This window comes from Gymnogyps californianus, chromosome 2 (assembly GCF_018139145.2).
Source record: "Gymnogyps californianus isolate 813 chromosome 2, ASM1813914v2, whole genome shotgun sequence".
Classification (NCBI taxonomy): Eukaryota; Metazoa; Chordata; class Aves; order Accipitriformes; family Cathartidae; genus Gymnogyps; species Gymnogyps californianus.
The window spans coordinates 78,671,543-78,688,958 of record NC_059472.1 but is presented as its reverse complement, the minus strand read 5'-3'; the positions used below and the strand labels follow the sequence as shown (position 1 = coordinate 78,688,958).

General features: G+C 38.9%; 1 protein-coding gene across 1 annotated transcript in view; it reads left to right on the top strand.

Annotated features, from left to right (window-relative positions):
- The first annotated feature begins 11,625 nt into the window (after window positions 1–11,625).
- Window positions 11,626–17,416, top strand: part of SEMA5A (semaphorin 5A) — a 261,292-nt gene continuing 255,501 nt past the window's right edge. Inside the window, exon 1 of the mRNA XM_050891819.1 lies at window positions 11,626–11,670. The gene's annotated coding sequence lies outside the window, so the exon portion shown is untranslated. The remainder of the gene's footprint in view (window positions 11,671–17,416) is intronic.

Here is a 17,416-nt window from a genome sequence, read left to right as displayed (position 1 = left end):
AAATGGGATCTGCTTTTGCATTTACAGGCTATGCAGTACTTTCCCATTAATGATATATATGAAAATGAGGTGTTTTCTTGACTACCCAATATAAAAGAAGATGATCCTTATACTCTGTAAAAAAGGAAGGCAGCCTGTATACCTAAAACCAGTGTATCAAGAAGTGTTTATCACTGTCTTTCATTGTTAGTATTTTTCTGAGCTGCCATTTAGTGGATAGGAGGATAAGGAATTACTGAGCCACAGGAGAATAGCTTCTGCTTTGTGTTTTGTGCCTATAAGCTCCATTCTAACTGCTCTGAGAGATACCACCAGCCTGCCATAACAAGATGTGCATAATAAAGTAAAAATAGAGCGCTCATATTTATTTTCCCTGCTCTGTTTGGTCTCTGCCTCCAGAACTGCCCAACTCCATGTCCCAAACCACACTGACTGCCTGATTGTCTCTTTGCTCTACCTACTTTGAGACTTTAAGCAGAAAGTACAAGGCCCATAGGTCTTCTGGGGAAGAGCATGTTCCAACAAGGGAATAGAGAAACCTTTTTTTTTTTTTTCCAAGTAATTCCCAGTTGTAGTATACAAAACTGTGAAAGATCTCTTTCTGGAAATTGGTAGAGAAAATTTTCTTCCAGATGTTGCTTAATCTGAACCATGTCCTTAAGAGGATTTTTTGGGGAATGAGGAGGGACTGTGACATAGGTTAAAGTTGTATAAAGAAGAACATTTTTACTATTCGGAGCCTGATTTTGAGTAACTGGGGGGGTGTATTTGGTCTCTCAAAGACCAAGTTCTCCAGATGCAACACAGTTAAGACTGTGACTTGAATCTTGACTATTATATCACTAGAGGAACCATCTGAAGATAACTCTTTGCATAGAAATGTGTTGACACAAAAAAAAAAGCAAAAGGCGTTTTTTGATTTTTGTCATCTTTTGACTTTATTTTGACTGGCAATGGAGGCTAACAGTAGCAGATAAACTGGTTTTGGTTTCTTTTCCACCACTGAGAAAGGAGTGGGGGCATAAGAAAAAAAAAACAAAAATGAAGGAGGGGGCAAGAGAAGAGCCAAGACAAATATTGATTGATTTATTTGTTTATTTAAATAGATTGATTTTGGAGAAGAAAAGATTTTTCTATTAACAGCATAGTATAGTCCTGAGAGTAGTTCAAACAGTTGCATCATTTTAAGTTAAGACAGAGCAGAGCAAAGAGGCTTCTACAGTGTCTGGTGAAAACATTGCTGAGTGCCCTGCTAGGACGCTAAGGCTTCCAGTAGGTCAAGGTTGCATATTTACAAGTAAATTTTCTCTTTTGGTTAAGTCTTTCTTCCTGTTGTTTAAAGGAAGGAGAAGTTTGAGTTAGAATTCTGTTTAATCGGTGTTCACCATTGCTCAGAAATTCCCAAGGAAGAGAACCAGGGAGACCTGCTGGATGTGCAAAGTGATGTGCACTTCTGGACCAGCACTGACTGCATGGTGTCATGATGGCAGAACAAAGAGCACAGGTCCTAACCCTGAGGACGCGGAGGTACCATACACAAAAAGAGGCAGAAATAGTCCTGTGTTGTGGCAAGAGGAATGAGACATTTCTGTTAATCTGTTAACAGGTAATTCAAAAGGGTCTTTGTAGCTAATCAGATTTCTGGATGAGAGAATAAGAATGCTTCCTTAGGAAAAGGTTGTAAGGGAGCTATGAAATGTATTCTTGCAGCTTGTTGTCTAAATAATAAAAAACCCCACCTTCAGATACCTGACAAACCCCCCAAAAGTAAATTATGTGTAATATATTCCTCATCTTTGTGAAAGCAGTGGCTTCACCATGAAATCTTTTTCTTGAGAGAATCAAAGTAACAAAAACAATGAAAAAAATAAAAGAAACCTGGAATGTTCTTAAAATGCAGCTGCATCTGATCTGGAGCTACAAGCAATATTTATATGCACATTTAGTGCACAGTGTAAGTAAAGCAGAAATTTGAAGTGGTCTGGGAGTTTAAATGTGCTTTCACATTTTTGTTCAGTTTCATCTCATCTGTGATAATGATTGTAAAATACTACAATTATTTTCAAAGTTATATGTATTTTTTTACCCCATTACTTTAATGTTATTCTGTTTATATCCCATTTTAACATTGTTTTTATCTGAGATAATTTAGTATACCCTTCTGTGTGGTCTAGTTTTCATTTACAATCTCTATGTATCAATACTGCCTCCAGCACAATGTAATGTGAGAGCCAAATTAGTTTTGAAAAAATTCAGACCTTGGGGTAGAAAGTTAGAGAATAAGTTAAGATGTGGGATGGGTAAAAGCACTGGCAAATGCAGCATGGGCACCAAGTGTATATATTTAGTCAGTGGTAGAGTTTGAACCTTATCTTAGACAAAGTGTGATTATCTCACAGATTTATCTGTGGTGCACGTTTCTCTTTGCTTTGTTGCATTGTTTCAAGTTCTCTTAGCTTTGAAGGAGGATGCGAACTTTGGAACATGGCAACTTTTCCAGCAGTCTTGTTTGTATTTTTGGAGGGAGTACCAGTCCTAACATCAGAATTTCCATATCAAGTCTGGGTGTGTCTTAGTTCTTTCTTCTCCTTGTTTGTGCTATTTATTTCCTGCACTTGTTCTAGGAAAATTTTAGGGACTTGCTCTGGTGCAGATGTTCTAAATCAAACGCCTTTTTCTTCTTACATAATTACAAGTGATCAGAAACAGTGAAATCATACAAGTGCTTGCAGACAGGACATGCATCCTTCCATCCTGTCCTCGTAAGCAAAATCTTCTGTGTCACAATTCAAGTTATTGAATATTCCTAAAGGCATTTCTAATAGGAGTTTCCTGTTTATTGGGCAGTTTGCTGCAGTTAGTTCTGTATGTATTACTGATTCATACTATTAAGTTGTGAATTAACATCTAAATTGTAAGTGTTGCTTGGTGAATTGTCAAAGATAATGAGAACTAATACCAGATACTGAAGTTAACATTGCATTTTAATAAATGCCGCTGAGGATAACGTGCTTAATGTCTCTGCATACTTTTCTGCATAAGTTCTCCCAACCGCTTGAGTGCGAAAACTCCAGATCATCCCCAGTACCAGCTACTAAAACCTCTTGCTATCTTTTATGTTATGTTTTTACCTGAAATGGGTATCTCAAGCAGACTTGAAATACAGGAGCAAAATCAGATCCAAGTATTCTTTTTCTGCTGCCTGAGGTGAACATGTAGGACATCAGTGTGGTGAATGCAGAATCATGTACTTCATGCTCTACTTAGTGGTTTAACTTTCAAAAAAAGAAAAAAAAAAGTGAATGTAATATGCCAGTTGAAAGTAAGTATAGATTCTGCAAAGACTGGAGATACTGGAGAATGGCAAGGAGGGCTGTGAAAGGTAGTTAGTTGTGGGCACAGTGCAGAGCATTTCTGGGATCTGCTGCCTGCTTTGTCATTTAAGCCTAGTGCACAGCAGGGGATAACAGATGTTTGCTTTTAATAACACCTTATGATGAACTAGGTGTTACAATGAAATTCTTGACAGGGATCCTACTTGTACATTAAACTTTTTTCCTTCCTTATTTTTGTTAGTACTGAACACGAGGAAAAAAAAAATCTGTTGAGGAGGAGCTTGGAAATTATTATGTGTGTCCTCCCTGGGATGATGCCCAGGACTGAAGTGTTTACCTCTGTATCTTTGCTTTGCTTGAGGCATTTGTGATTGCTTCAGCACCGCGAGCAGCCAGGGAGATGGGAGTGTGCATGCATGTTGGGTGGCAAAGGGAGGGATAGGCTGCTAGAAGAATGCCAAAGCATTGAATGCTTTCACTGCTGATGGGGAAAACATTTGGCCCTGGGTAAGAATATTTCAGACAAGTCTTGGAATATGTCCAGATCACAACCACCATATCCTTGCTATCTCTACAGCCACCTAGAAAGAAAAAACCCACAGCATTCGACTTCGTGCTGAAGAGAGAGTAGAAAAGCTAAGAAGCTTGCTAGGGGAAGGGGGGAGCATCTATCAGTTTGCGATTTACGGTACCAGATGGACTATGTTGTGTGTTCTGGCTCTGGTGATGGATATGTTAAGTTTTGTCTTTCTCTCATGCATGCCGAGATGGAAGAAGGGAAAGCATCCGTCATTGAAGGAGAACAATCTCAGCCAAAGAAAAAATGAGGCAGAATATGAAAGCACTGTAGATTAAGAAACTCTTGTTAATTCTCTCTCTTATTCTTATATCATAAGTGATTCCAATACATTTGGACTGGGAACCTAAATTGTCTGAAGCTTGTTGATATGTTGCACCAAAAAACCCCCTGCCAGTATTGTTTAAGAACTCTCCCCTCATTTGGAAAAGCAGACTACAGATCTATTTTTTTCCTGATACATCACAATTAAAATTAATAGACTTACGCAGGATTTAATATGGTCTCCTGTGCTTAAAATGTAGTGGATATGATTTCTTTAAATCATTTTGGAGCATTTAGACTAACAAAGTGGATAAGCCAGCTTGTGGGATAAACCAACATGCGCGAAAACTGGCACAGTTGTTAAACACTGTACATTGTAATGGCATTTTGTTGGGGTATTATTACTTCAGCTGCACAATTATGGGAGCCTGCTGCATATTAGCAGACGCTTTCCTCATAACCTCAAGCTATATGCACTGAGTTATTTTCCTCTTCAGACTATCATCTTGGATTCTCCCAGACTACATATCACTTCTTTTTTTTCTCTGTAGGAGCGCATGCTGTAGGCAATAGTGAGTGTAATACTTTCTGCATTGTTAGGCAACGAGCATTATCAGCAGCTGCAATATTCAGGATTAGTCTTTTCGTTATTATTTGGCATCTGCAGTACCTACATGAATCTGTTCAGTCCTGTTTCTCCAGAAGGCAGCTGGGCTCTCTGACTGAGAGAATGTGACCATAAAGCTTTCCTGAAATTGTCGCTATACTCGGGAGTTCACTCTTAATTGGAACTGCAGTTTTCACAATGGAGTTCACTGAGATATATAAAAACTTGCATTTTATTTAAAGAAACTGCGATATGTTAAAAGATATCTTCACATTTTACAATGGTGAAATGGGGACAGAGCAAGGTTCTCAAGGCTGCACCACAAATCAGTTGCTGAGCCAGAAATATAATCCAGGTCTCATAACCCCAAGCTTCATCCTTGGTCCGCTAGCAAGCAGATGTCTCTGAATTAAGTATGCTACAGAAAATATACCAGCTGGTATCCTGCAGTACAGAAAATGTCTTTCAGAATAGTAAATAAAAACCAGGGTTTTCCTGAGGGTTGTGGACTTTTTTCCTCCAAAAGGTGTCTGTCATCTAAGCTTCACTTGAATTTTTTTAAAACTAGATTGAAAAGGTTCACTGGCTTTTGCAAAAGGTCAGATAATACATAATATATTATTTTATGGTTACAGATCTAAAGATGCTTTTGCTCAGGATTTCTCTTCTATGATACCCATAGTTTTGGTTTTACCTTTCTTAGCTTACTTGCCCTCTTTGGAAAATAAAGTAGCCATATAATGGTTAATGAAAGAAAGGGAGCAACTGTTTGGTTTCATGCAGACTAAATGCATAGATTACAGGGTATTCTGTTTTGCTTGTTTTTCCTAATTTGGCATAGATATTGAAAAATGTACATGGAGATCAATGAGATTTAAGATTTACATGCTAACATCAGTTTTGAGTGTGTGACTTGAATTTGAGAATCAGTTAGATAGGACATGAAATTACTTGGCAGAATTCCAGAAGAGGAATAACATTTTATTCCATGGGCAGTTGCTCTTATCAGGGTGAGTGGAGTGACGCTGAGACTATTTTTCTTACAGGTGAAAATTGTAGAAGAGGTAGAAGCAGTACCATGTTGCATTTTGGGGAATAAAGGAGATTTCTCAAGAAGATTGTTGCATGGTATCCTTCCTGCAATATTAAAAAAACACCCTACCCTACCCCCCCAAAAAAGAAAAGAAAAACCAACACAACACCTCTATTGAGTTTCATCTTAAGGACACCCAAAAATGCTAGAAACATTGATTTTTATTGGTTCACACACACATGCACACAGATAAATCTTGTATACATTATGCTACAGTGTTTAATAAATCTCTTCCTTGACTTTCAATATGAAGTTGATTTCTCTAGTCATGAAACTCTTAACATCTTGTGTTGTCGGTACTAACACAACTTGGCTGAAAGATGCTATTCTTGTCAGTATCCTAGAACTAGAAAAGTGTCTGGATTATCAATCCAATGAACTTCAGGTTCAGGAAACCATGTAAGAGTTTGGAGGCATGTAGACAGCAAATACCAGTGGCAACAGAGCACTTGAAATGTCCTATAGACTTCAGTCAAAGACCAGAAAAGCACAAGGATAAATGATGTCACGCTCAAGAATAAATATTTTCAGAAGAAGTTTTGCTGTCAAACTCAAGGAGATCAGAGTTGTATCAGAACTGATTTATTTTAAATAAAAATACTCAGTTGTGTAATTTGCAGAAGGTTGGATAAAGGCCATGTTTTCCCTGCTCTTTGAAGTCTTCATGATAAACATGACTTCAGTGGGAGCAAGACCACGATAATTTCTCCTTTATTACTGTTTTTCTCCATCTCTACCATTTTAAACTAGGTAATACTGTTCATTCTGTCAGCAGTCTTAATAATGTATTATACTCTAAAAATTACTATTTTGGGAATCATGGTGGCTTTTGGCAAGAGCTAAGTGCGGCTCTTGGACTATAAATCTGTGGTGGTTAGTTAAAAGGTTAAATTTACATTACCGTGTCTTGTCACTTTGACCTAGATGGAGTTAAAGCAAGTAAGTAGGGCAAGTTCAGCGGCTTCAAATGAGCTATTATTAGTCAAATCCCTGCAAAACCAAATAAATGTTATGTCATTCTGTTTTATAATTTTCAACCAGAGAACTCTGGCTGACTGGTGACTTCACATATTCTGATCTATGCTTTCCTGTCAGCAATACATTTCCCGTCCTGGCACTCCAGTCTCTACATTTGTTCTTATTTTGGCCTAGTGGAGAATAAAGTGATACTGTAAATAGAGTTAAAGCTGTGGGTAATTCATGAATCTAATTTTCTTTGTCAAGACCTTCTCTTTCAGTAAAACTGGAAAAAAGGAACTATGGCCAGTAGTATAGCTATCAATATGCACAATATGACCAGGGCTCATAGTCCTGAGCATTGGCATGTGTTACAGCAAACACAATGAGTCTGCTTTATGGGACTCTTCTTTTTCTTCTTTTCTCCAAAGAAGATCTTCATATGGGCCGTGAGTGTCTCGTGTTCTGATTATGTTGGATTTACCATGCCTATGAAGTAAGCCTGACAAACTCTGGATGAGTCAGATCTATTGCTTGTGTGATTTGTGCGTGGGAGCGTGTGTACGTGTGTGCGGCTGTCCATGGTTCTTCATGACTTGGAGCTTGTGTTCAGCAAGGCAAGAACAATGCTGGAGCTTAAGGGAGTCCTGGTACTGCTCCTGTTTTGTCCGGATGTGATTTCTGAGTTGAACCAGAAGACACATCTGTGAAGACCTGGACATTTCCCAGCCCTGCACGTGAAGAAGTACAGGAGTGGGTGTAGTGCTCCATACATTGAGCTTCTGCTCTGCAGCGTGTCTCTGCGGGTGTCTGCCTGTTTGGGATGTGTTTGTGTGGGCTGGTTCTGTGCTTTTAAACAGTGGTGGCTGGGACACGCTCAAGGACGTCGTTGATTTTTCATTTGTTCTGCCTTTTTTCCTAAAAATTCCTACACTTATTTTGTTTTGGTTTTACTTTACTCAATATTGTGATTTGAAAAGCATATAAACAAAATGCAGCTTTATAAGGGTATTCCTATTTCTTTCATGTTCCTTATGTCTAGATTTTGCTTAATAATTGCCATCTTTCCACATCCGTTCCTTAGTCCAGCAAATAAGCTGGGTTTAATGAGATCTCTTTCCTTATGTGAGGACCTCTTCAGCATGAAAAGAGGAAGATAAGTAGTAATATTAGCTAGCATACATTATAAGGAGAAATGTTAGTTTTTGTAGAAGGAGCACAAGGTTGTATATAGCAGCTGTTCTAACCATTTATCTTTGATTCAGCCCTGAAAGTGGGATATATTTGCATAGCGCAGGCGTTTTTTGGAGGAAGGGAAGAGGAGGGAGGATATTTGTATCTTTTTTTTATTATTATTTTTTTCCTCCCTCTCAATTTTGGTACACTTTCAGTTTTGACATGTTTTTCTCTCCTGCTGCCAGATAGCAACAAAAGCAAATAATTTGTTCAACAGTATTTTAAGCAGTACAGAAAGTTTACTTATATGTGCTCAGTTCTCCTATGCGTAGACAGTGAGAGCACTGAAGTGGGGAAAAACCCCATCTCCTTGGTGCTCCTGACACTTCTACTTCAGCCCCACCAACATCAGCAGAAGTCACTTGGAGCAGCTTGCCTAACTCGGGTTGCGATCTCTGCGGAGCAAAAGCCAAGGCTGGCTGGTGGAGTGATGTGGAGCAGGTGTGTTCTTTTTCCTCTCAGTGTCCTTTTTTGCCTTGCAAGGTGAGCAATGGTTGCCATTAGGTGTTGTATGAAAATCCTGGGTGCCCGGGCAAGCTCCCAGCTGACTGAGTAAGGTGAGGTTGCTGCTGTGGCACGCTGCCTGAGCAGTGCTGTGCAGCTATGACAGAAGCAGGAAGTCTCAGCATGCAGACGAGCCACAGTGTCTAGACATGCTACGATTATTTCTTTGCTCAATTCAGTGTGTAGCCAAGTATCTTTCCAAATACACTAGACAGATGTGAGAGCGGTGCCTGTATCCGTATGACAGCGAAGGCTGTTAACTGCATGTGCATTCTCCTCCACGCGCCCACCAGATTTAATCATATCGCTTGGTCGTACCAATGACTTCAGTACCATATTCTAACAGCACTGGAAAACAGCACTGCTATGTGTTTATCATTAAATCTAGTGAAGATTTCTGGAAAACTTCCACTAGTGTACACCTATGTATATTTTTATCTCTTTGCAGAAGGGTTTTTCACGTGTTCTTTTAAATTAATGTGCTTCTGGGCAAATAAAATGTACTATGGCTGAATTCCCCTCTTGTGTGCCTGTGTTTGTCACTGAGAGTAGGGAAAAACAGCTATTTGGAAAGTGAGTTTGTCTCGTTTTGCCTGGCCATTTTCATGGAAGTTTTTGCGTTAGATTGAAACTGGTCATCAGTTTCAGAAGTAATTTTGAAAGGAAAGCGTAGGAGACAGAGGCAGGGAGCACAGCCACTGTAGCCTTTTTGCTTTAGCAAATGATGCTAAACCAAAGCAAAAGTAAACTAAAACATGGTTATATACCCCCAAATAAAAAGAACTGATGTGTTTTTTGCAGTCAGTCTTCTGATTTTGGTGGCTTAATTTACAATTTCTATAAGATTGGTTTGATGTGGGCTGTGTAGGCTGAGTTAGCCTAACTTTAGCTTAACTAAATGAATACTCACGCTAATTTCTGGTGTTATCCTACCCACAGCATATGCTTTATTGTGCCCAATGAGAGTGCTGCCACAGTCATAGGAACAGCGAGGTTGCCATATTAAGAGGTATAAGGGAAGCAAGACATGAATCTGTAGAAATCCAAGCTTTACGAGTTTGTTTCTCTGTGTGTGCATGTTTTCCCTAAATCAGTAAGGTGGATTCAGACTCTGCTTTCCATTTTTGTCTAGGTAATTCTTAAGATTAGAATTAAAATAAATGTGCTAAAGCTTTTATTTCACTAAAATAAAATCTGAGATGTTTATGTAGCAATACGAATTGTGAAATGAGTGGTGAGGGGACAGTGGACGGGTTGAAGTGCATATAGAAAGCACTAGTACTGTCAGGTTTGTTTAGAAAAATGGAGGTATACAGCCTTCTTTGTAATGTTTCAAAGCATAATAATTCAGCTGGTCATTCTGGTGTAGTGAGTGCGTCCATAAATCACTAGCACGCTGCATCTTAGAGATGGGTTGCTTGTAGTTATCTGTAGAACTTACTGCATGGTAACATTTATAATTAATTACTTGACAGACTGAATGTCTCGGAGTACTTTGTCATCAACATGCACAGGTGGCAGGTAGTTGCGCTGAGGTGTTCAAGTATTCTCTGGTACATAGTAATATAAAAAGCAGAACTTGGTCCTCTTCCAAGATTTAAATTTGTCCTTGCCTTTCTGAAAAGTGGGAGGCAAAGAAAAGGTGATGCAATGTCTTCTCAACAATATAAGCTTCACCTGCCACCTTGGACTATGAAATTCAAAGTGACCTTCCATCCTTTAGTGTTGGTTGATCCCTATGCCATGGAGCACGCTATCTAAATCTGCTCTTGGCAACTTCTACAGCAGAGTTTGATGTCGCTGAATTCCATGGAGGGGTGTGTATATATGCGCATATGATATAAATTCTTAATTTAGAAGAAAATATGTAAATGATAAAAATTTGAAGTACTTGGTGATAGGGAGCAGAGGGTTCGTGAGAAATTTTGACATAGTGAACATAAATCTGGATCTTCGTTGTCTAACCTGGAGAGTTCTTGCTCATATGATGTTTCCTTGCTATAAAATGTTTTTATGCAGTACTGCTTATGCATTCGGCAGATTTCCTGAGACTTTCATAGGTCAGAAAAGCACTGGAAAAAGATCACAAGCACTTCCACTCATCTAGTACAGTCACTTTATATAAGTGAGTAAACAGAGTGGAACAATGACTCCTTTTTGCCTCATGTCTCTGATTAGGTTCAAGGGTGAACTGTTGATTGCTAGTGTATTTGTTCTGTGCTGTAGACATTCTCAGTCAAAGAAACGAATGCTTAAATTGGATGGACTATTATTGTTTTTTACTTCTGAAGTGAAGTACCTTTTTGTTGAGGTGTTGAGAGCAGGAAACTGCTAAGTGATTCCTGTCTTGTGGTTTCAAGTAAAGATAGCACTTGATTGATTAGCAGTACCTTCTTTTTTTCAATAAAGAAAAAAGCAAGATAATTTTTTTAATGTGTATATTGTCTTTGTCGTTCCTACAAAATGGGTTAACATCTTGAAGCGTTCTTAATGATGCATCTCTTTTTCTTGAAAATGTCTTTTGTATTGTTTTGAGACATTAGACAGTAACTGTGTTTTTCTCCTGAACTTTCTGTTTTAGGGAAAGATGAAAGAATACTAAAATTTTGTCCACCTGAATTTTGTCATGGATTTCACTTGGGGCCAGATTTCAGCACATGTTTTAGGCATGTTTAATTTCAGTGGTGGTTAGGGAACCAAGGGAGATTTTTACAGAGAGGATTTTTCTCGAATTCATGTGTCCCATGGATTTTGGTAATTCTGTGACAAGTACTCCTCTTTTCTGATTCTCATCCCAAGCTGCCAGTTATTTTAAAGAATGATTTTTTTCCTGCCTCTTTCTTTTTGGTTCTTGTTCACACTGTGTAGTTCAGTGCCTTACATTTCTAATTTATTGTCTTGAAAGACAGATGTTTTATGACTGCTATAAATGTCTGAGAATTGCTGATGAGCTGTCTCTTCAATACCTATTATTTCTCTTTTATGTTTCCTTATCTCCTAGGAGCCTACGAGGTAGACCCAGGACCTGGCTGTGCTAGGCTCTGCACAAACGCTGAACAGAGGCAGTAGATGATTACAGAGGGATGGTGACTAAAAGGTAGGTAAGAGACTGTATTTTGTTCAGTGGGTAGACAGTGATGTCATAAAGAGATTGTAAGATGCTGTCTGGAAAAAGACTTGTGAGATGGCTTTGTAGACCATTACGGGTATTCTGCCTTTCTCTTCTCCCTAAGCTGAGGAAATGCAAGAAATGGAAATGGGAGGAATGCAAGAAAAACAACCTGCAATTCTTCTTTCTTCTCTCCTCTCTTAAATTATGCTCAACTTCAAAAAGGGAAACTATGTAAAAATGGAGATGTTTGTTTAAAGAAAAACTGAAAGGGCAACTGTAAGAGTAAGATGTTTGTAGGTGGCCGAGACACTATTTCAGGATGCTGTTTTGGAGGCTCCACGCAAATGCTTACCATAAGTCTAAATAAGACTTAGGAAAAGGAAGCCTGTATAGCTAAATGACAAGGTAGAAGAGACTATTAAAAGCAAGAGAACATCTTAAAAAAAGCTGTGGCTGTGTTCAAAGAAGGAAATAAGACCAAAAAATCCCCCTATCAGGCTAAATATAAAATTAATAAATGCTTTTCTCAACCACACCAATAGCAGGAAGCCAGTTGAAGAGTCTGTGGGGCCTGCATATAATGACATTATGAAATGAACGATCTGAGATAAAGCCATGGCAGAAAACTTGCTAATTCTTGCGTGTGCGTGCTCACCACTGAAAAGCGTGGGGTGGTTCCTGTTTTGGAACCCTTCTTATGGGAGGCTTATGAGATTGCCTTTCTCAGCTGGAAGCATTTGTAGGAGAGTTTGTGGAACAAATTGCATGTTCCCAATTTAACAGGTCCAGATGTAGCTTACCCAATTTTTTAAGGAATGGAAGAGTGAAATAGACCAGCTACAGACTGTGGCATGCAGCCTCTTGCTTTAAAGTGTCTCAGCAGTTGAGAACTTGAAGATGTCTAATTTGATGCCATGTTTTAGAAAGCATTCATGTGGAATCAGGGAGCCTAGAAACCAATAGGCCTCTTGTTTAAATTGAGTGGATTAATTAAAAAATTAGATTAGCAGCTGTTTTAGAAAGGACATAGGGTAAATACGATGGAGATACTGAGAAAGAATTGATTTCAGTGAAGGGGAGCCTGATGAAGAGGAGATTTAGAAACAGGTTAATATTAGCCTTCAGCTACTTGAACGGTGCTTACAAAGATGATGGAGCCAATGTTCTTAGTAGTGGCAAACCATGTAACAGGAGGTTAACATACACAGATTGCAGATTGAAATGTTCTGATTGGGCATTGTAGGAAAATCTTTTTCACTAGGGGGGTAGTGCAGCACTGGAAAAAGTTACCCAGGGGCGGGGGGTGGCATCTCTCCCAGTGGACGCTTTTAAGTCTTAGTTGGACAATGCTACAGCTGACCTGATCTACTGTGGCTTTTAGTGGTTGGGCAGACTGGATGACTCCCAGAGATCCCTTCCAGCCAGCATTTTTGTGATTCAAAGTCAAGTCTGGCTGAACTGCTGTGATCCTTTGAAGGAGGTAACCAGCATACAGGTGAAAGAGATTTTATGTTGTATTTTTCTACTTAAATTTGGAAAAGGCATTTCGTATTCCAAGTCCTCTCAAAAAACTTTTAAAGGAACTTTAAAAAGCTACAGGTTAAGGGGAAGGACTGCCAGCTGTGTAAATAATTGGTTAAATGGTAAGAAACAAAACACCAGAAGAAAAATGTGTTGGAAATCACCAGTGGATTTCCACAGAGATCTCTGTGAGTGCCCAGGGGGATCTTCATAAGTGACTTGGAACAGAAGTGTGATGACAAGGTTTGTTTCTGAAACTAAGTTATTCAGGGCAAAAGAAGGTAAAAGAAAAGGAGGCAGACTGAAAAACTGCAAAAGAACCTTATAAAACTAAGTGGACATTAAAATAGTGGATGAAATTCAGGGTCAGTAATGGTAAAATATTTTGAGCTGGCCTGAGATCTTGGGACTAGAAGCAGTAATTTAATGAAAAAAATCAGCTCTATACTTCAGTAGCAGTCAAAAAGCAAATTTATATCAGGAGTTGCTCTGAAAGGAGAGATATCAAAATATCATTAGACCACTGTCTACATCTGTGATGTGTTTACATCTTAAATATGGTGTGCTGTTCTGGTCTCCTTATCTCAGAACCAGTGGAGTACAACTGGAAAAGGTTCAGAGAAGGGTAACAAGAATGAAGAAGGCCAGCAGAATACAGAAGGCATCCGTGGAGCAGCTTCCATACAAGAACAACTAGCTAGATGAGAGTCTCCAGACTGGAAAAGACATAGTGGCCAGATGCTAATGCTAGAGGTCTCTAAAATCATAAGAGCTGTGAGGTGTGTGGATGGGAAATGAATACTCAGGGCCACCTTATTTTTGTTAGAAGAGATAATAGGTGAAACAGACAGGGAGCAGTTTCAAAGCTAGGAAAAGAAGTTTTTCTTTGCATACTGTGTGAGTTCTGAAATTCCTTGCCATGAGATGCTGTGTGTGCTGCAGTATAAAGAGCTGCTGAACGAAGTTGGTAAAGGAGATGGAAAAAAAGTGGGAGAAAAAAATGAAAAAAAGTGACAAACAAAGGTACTACCTCTAGGTAAGGAAGTTACTGAGCTGCAAATTGTGGAAAGCTGTGCAGTAAGTGTTTTGGGGGGAGTGGCAGAGAATATTTCTATATGAATGCTCTGGTTTTCACTGTTCCTTTAGACATCTGCTCTTGGCTGCTCCTGGAGACAGGTTAGTGGGTCAGGCTGGGTATTTAGTCTGAGCCAGTTTGGTCATTCCATTTGGGCTAATCATCCAGCCTGGCCCACTGTGGTGGTTCTTACGCGCTATTTTATAAATAGTAAGGTTGCAGGGTGCAGTCCCAGAGGAGAACTCTGTTGATAAAACTATTTTTAAAAATATTAAGCTGTTATGTAATTTGAGATCTCGCACTGAGCTTGGAGACTTTTCCCTCATTGTAAGATAAATGCTTTTTATCTTATTTTGGCACTTGAAAAATTACACTTAAATTCGTCTTAATATGTTCAAGCTGTTTCATTGAGAGTTCAGTTCTTAGTCCAAAAATCTCACTTTTTTTTTCTTACTGTGTTCCCTGTACAGTCTGTACTGCCTGTCAGAGAGCGAGGAATTACCAAAACACCTTTTCTCACTACGTAAGTCCTAGTGACATCCATTTTGGTGTAGAGATGGTAGACTTTGGGGGGAGAGATAAGCAAGATGAAATGGCAAAGTCTTGAGAGAGTACAAAAAGAATGAGAAAAGAGTGCTGAACTTGGAGGTACTTTTGTGTTTGCGAATTAGCTTGAGAGGCAAAATGTTGGACTTACATTATGATGATCAAGGGGGCAAGGCTAAAAGTGACAGGGTTGCATAATGATAGCAGTTATCATACTGGAAGATATAGATATAGTTATAGATACTGGAAGATATAGGGTCATGGGAGAAGATTAGTGGAAAATAGGTGAATTGAACTGAAGGAATTGAATGGGAAGAGGTAAGCAAGGATGAGAAACTACTGAAGAAAGTTCTTAAGAATTAACAGGATTTTAGGAGCTTCGAGAGGAGCAGATACTGGGAATGAAAGAAACAGTGTCTTTGTTTTTCAGTCAGTGATTTATGGACCTGAGATGGATGGATCCATGCAAGTATTAAAGAGTGTTTAAATTTCCTGTACCAGTATCTGTACTTCCTCTGGGAAGTTTTCCAAGGGGACTTGAAATCAAAAAACACGGGAGGGAAGAACAATGTTTTTTCATTAGATTAGAGAGGGTAGTTGCTCTTGGTAAAAATTAGTTTTGTTAAAACAGTAGCAAAAACGAGACTAAAGCAGCTGAAATGGAGACTCAGAGGATTTCTAAGAAAGATGGCCAAAACTTGCAAAGACAAAGATGACGTGAATATTTCAAACAGTGATGTACAGAGTCCTGAGGAAAGAGTATTTTTCTTGCAGGAAGAGGGGATATAAGGGTGTGGATTTAGATAAATGGAGGAGAATTGCAGAATAAGAACAGTTACAAGGGAAAAAGGAAGAGAAATATAACATAGGTCATTACCAATTAAAAGTATTGCTTAGGTCAGCCATTTCCCTACCCACCTAATTCTTTGAGCTCATCCATCTGTGAAGAGGACTCCTTCCTCGTGGCCCTTCTAACTCTTCTGGTGTCTTCCTTGTGGCACTGTGTGTACGGTGGTGGGAGGTTTCCCTTTGTGCCAGGCTTGGGGAATTTTAACAAATGAAGCATAACAATGAAGGGCTCATTAGATGTAGTTGTTGTTTGTTAAAAGGAACCTGCATTGCTTCAAAGCAGCAATAGCAATTTCAGAGTGAAATGAAGGAGCTTCATTCTCTTTCAGAAACTCTGTGCCTGGTACGTAGTCCATGCGGACTACTGAGCTGCAAACACCTTTGTACTGAAGTGATGAATTGTGCTGTACTTGACTCTGTATATGAGGTGAAGGAGGATCGGAGAGGGATGGATGAGGTCATTGTGTCTAATGGAAAGACCCTTTGTTTCTTGCTACAGAGAATGAGACTCTTCCCATTAAAGCCTGTTGTTAAATCTCTGAGATTAATGGCAACTAGAAGCAGGGTTTTAACACCTGGTGTGAAACTAAATGGTCTTTGATTTATAATTTTAATCTCTTCTTTTTTTTTTTTTTTTCTTCTTTTTCGGCTTAAAAATCTAGTTAGGACTAAGGTTCAACTTCCCTCCCACTGGCACAACTGCCCTCCCCCAGGTCACACTTCTTGCAATAGAGATGCTGCCTTTAACTATTCCAGATATCTCTCAATTGCATGAAGTCTCATGGGTTGCTTTCTCTTGTCTTGATCATTGAAAATGTCAAAATAATTTGTAGAAAAGGGCACTGTTTTGAGACCCTTTGAGTTGTGTCTGTTGATCCAGATTTGGTGTATTTATTTATTTTTTTTTCCCGTGTGACAGATTTTTGTACTTGCAGTGTGTGCATTAATGTAGTGTGTATAATCTGTTTGCTCTGGAAGCCCTTTCTGCAACACTACTGCAAGCAGTTTGAATTATTTTTCACTCAGCTTCAGGTTCCATCTTTATAAAATATGGTGGAATCCAGTGCTGCAAAATATGCAAGATTGACAGCCCTGGAAATTGAAATCCCTGTTTATCCATGGACTAGATAGCACAGCCTAGCTGGAGCAAACTGTATCTTGGCAGTATGACTCATGATTAACTTGATGAGGTGACCTCTGCTTCAGTTATTTATTATTTACAGAGCACTGAAGGTTTGCAAAGACTGCACAGTGAGAGTGTCATGTTTCAATTTGTGTTTTCAATATCTTTCTATATGATATGTTTATTACAGTATAAATACAGGTTTGTGTCTTTAAAAAGCAAAGAACTATGAACTCTGCACTGGATTTCCCATGTAAAAGAAATGTGTTTGTCTACAGTTATATTATTAGTTATAGAAATTGATAGGGCTGTAGTGATAGAACTAATACATGATAAAATGTGATCTTTTATATTCAAAAAGTGAACAATTTAAAAACCAGAATGCATCATGGTACAGTACAGTACAGATTTTCTGCTAGATCACTCTACGACTGTCCCATCAACATCATGGTGAAGTGGTATGTAATGGAGGAGAGAGTTGGCCAGGTATGAAAGGATGGAGGGAACCTGTTGCTGTATCCAAACTGTGCTTTTGGGACTCTTCAGTAGCATGCAAGTCCCATCCTCTCTTTGGGATGAAGCGTGCTGAAGTAGAGCATAGCAAGCACACCATGCTA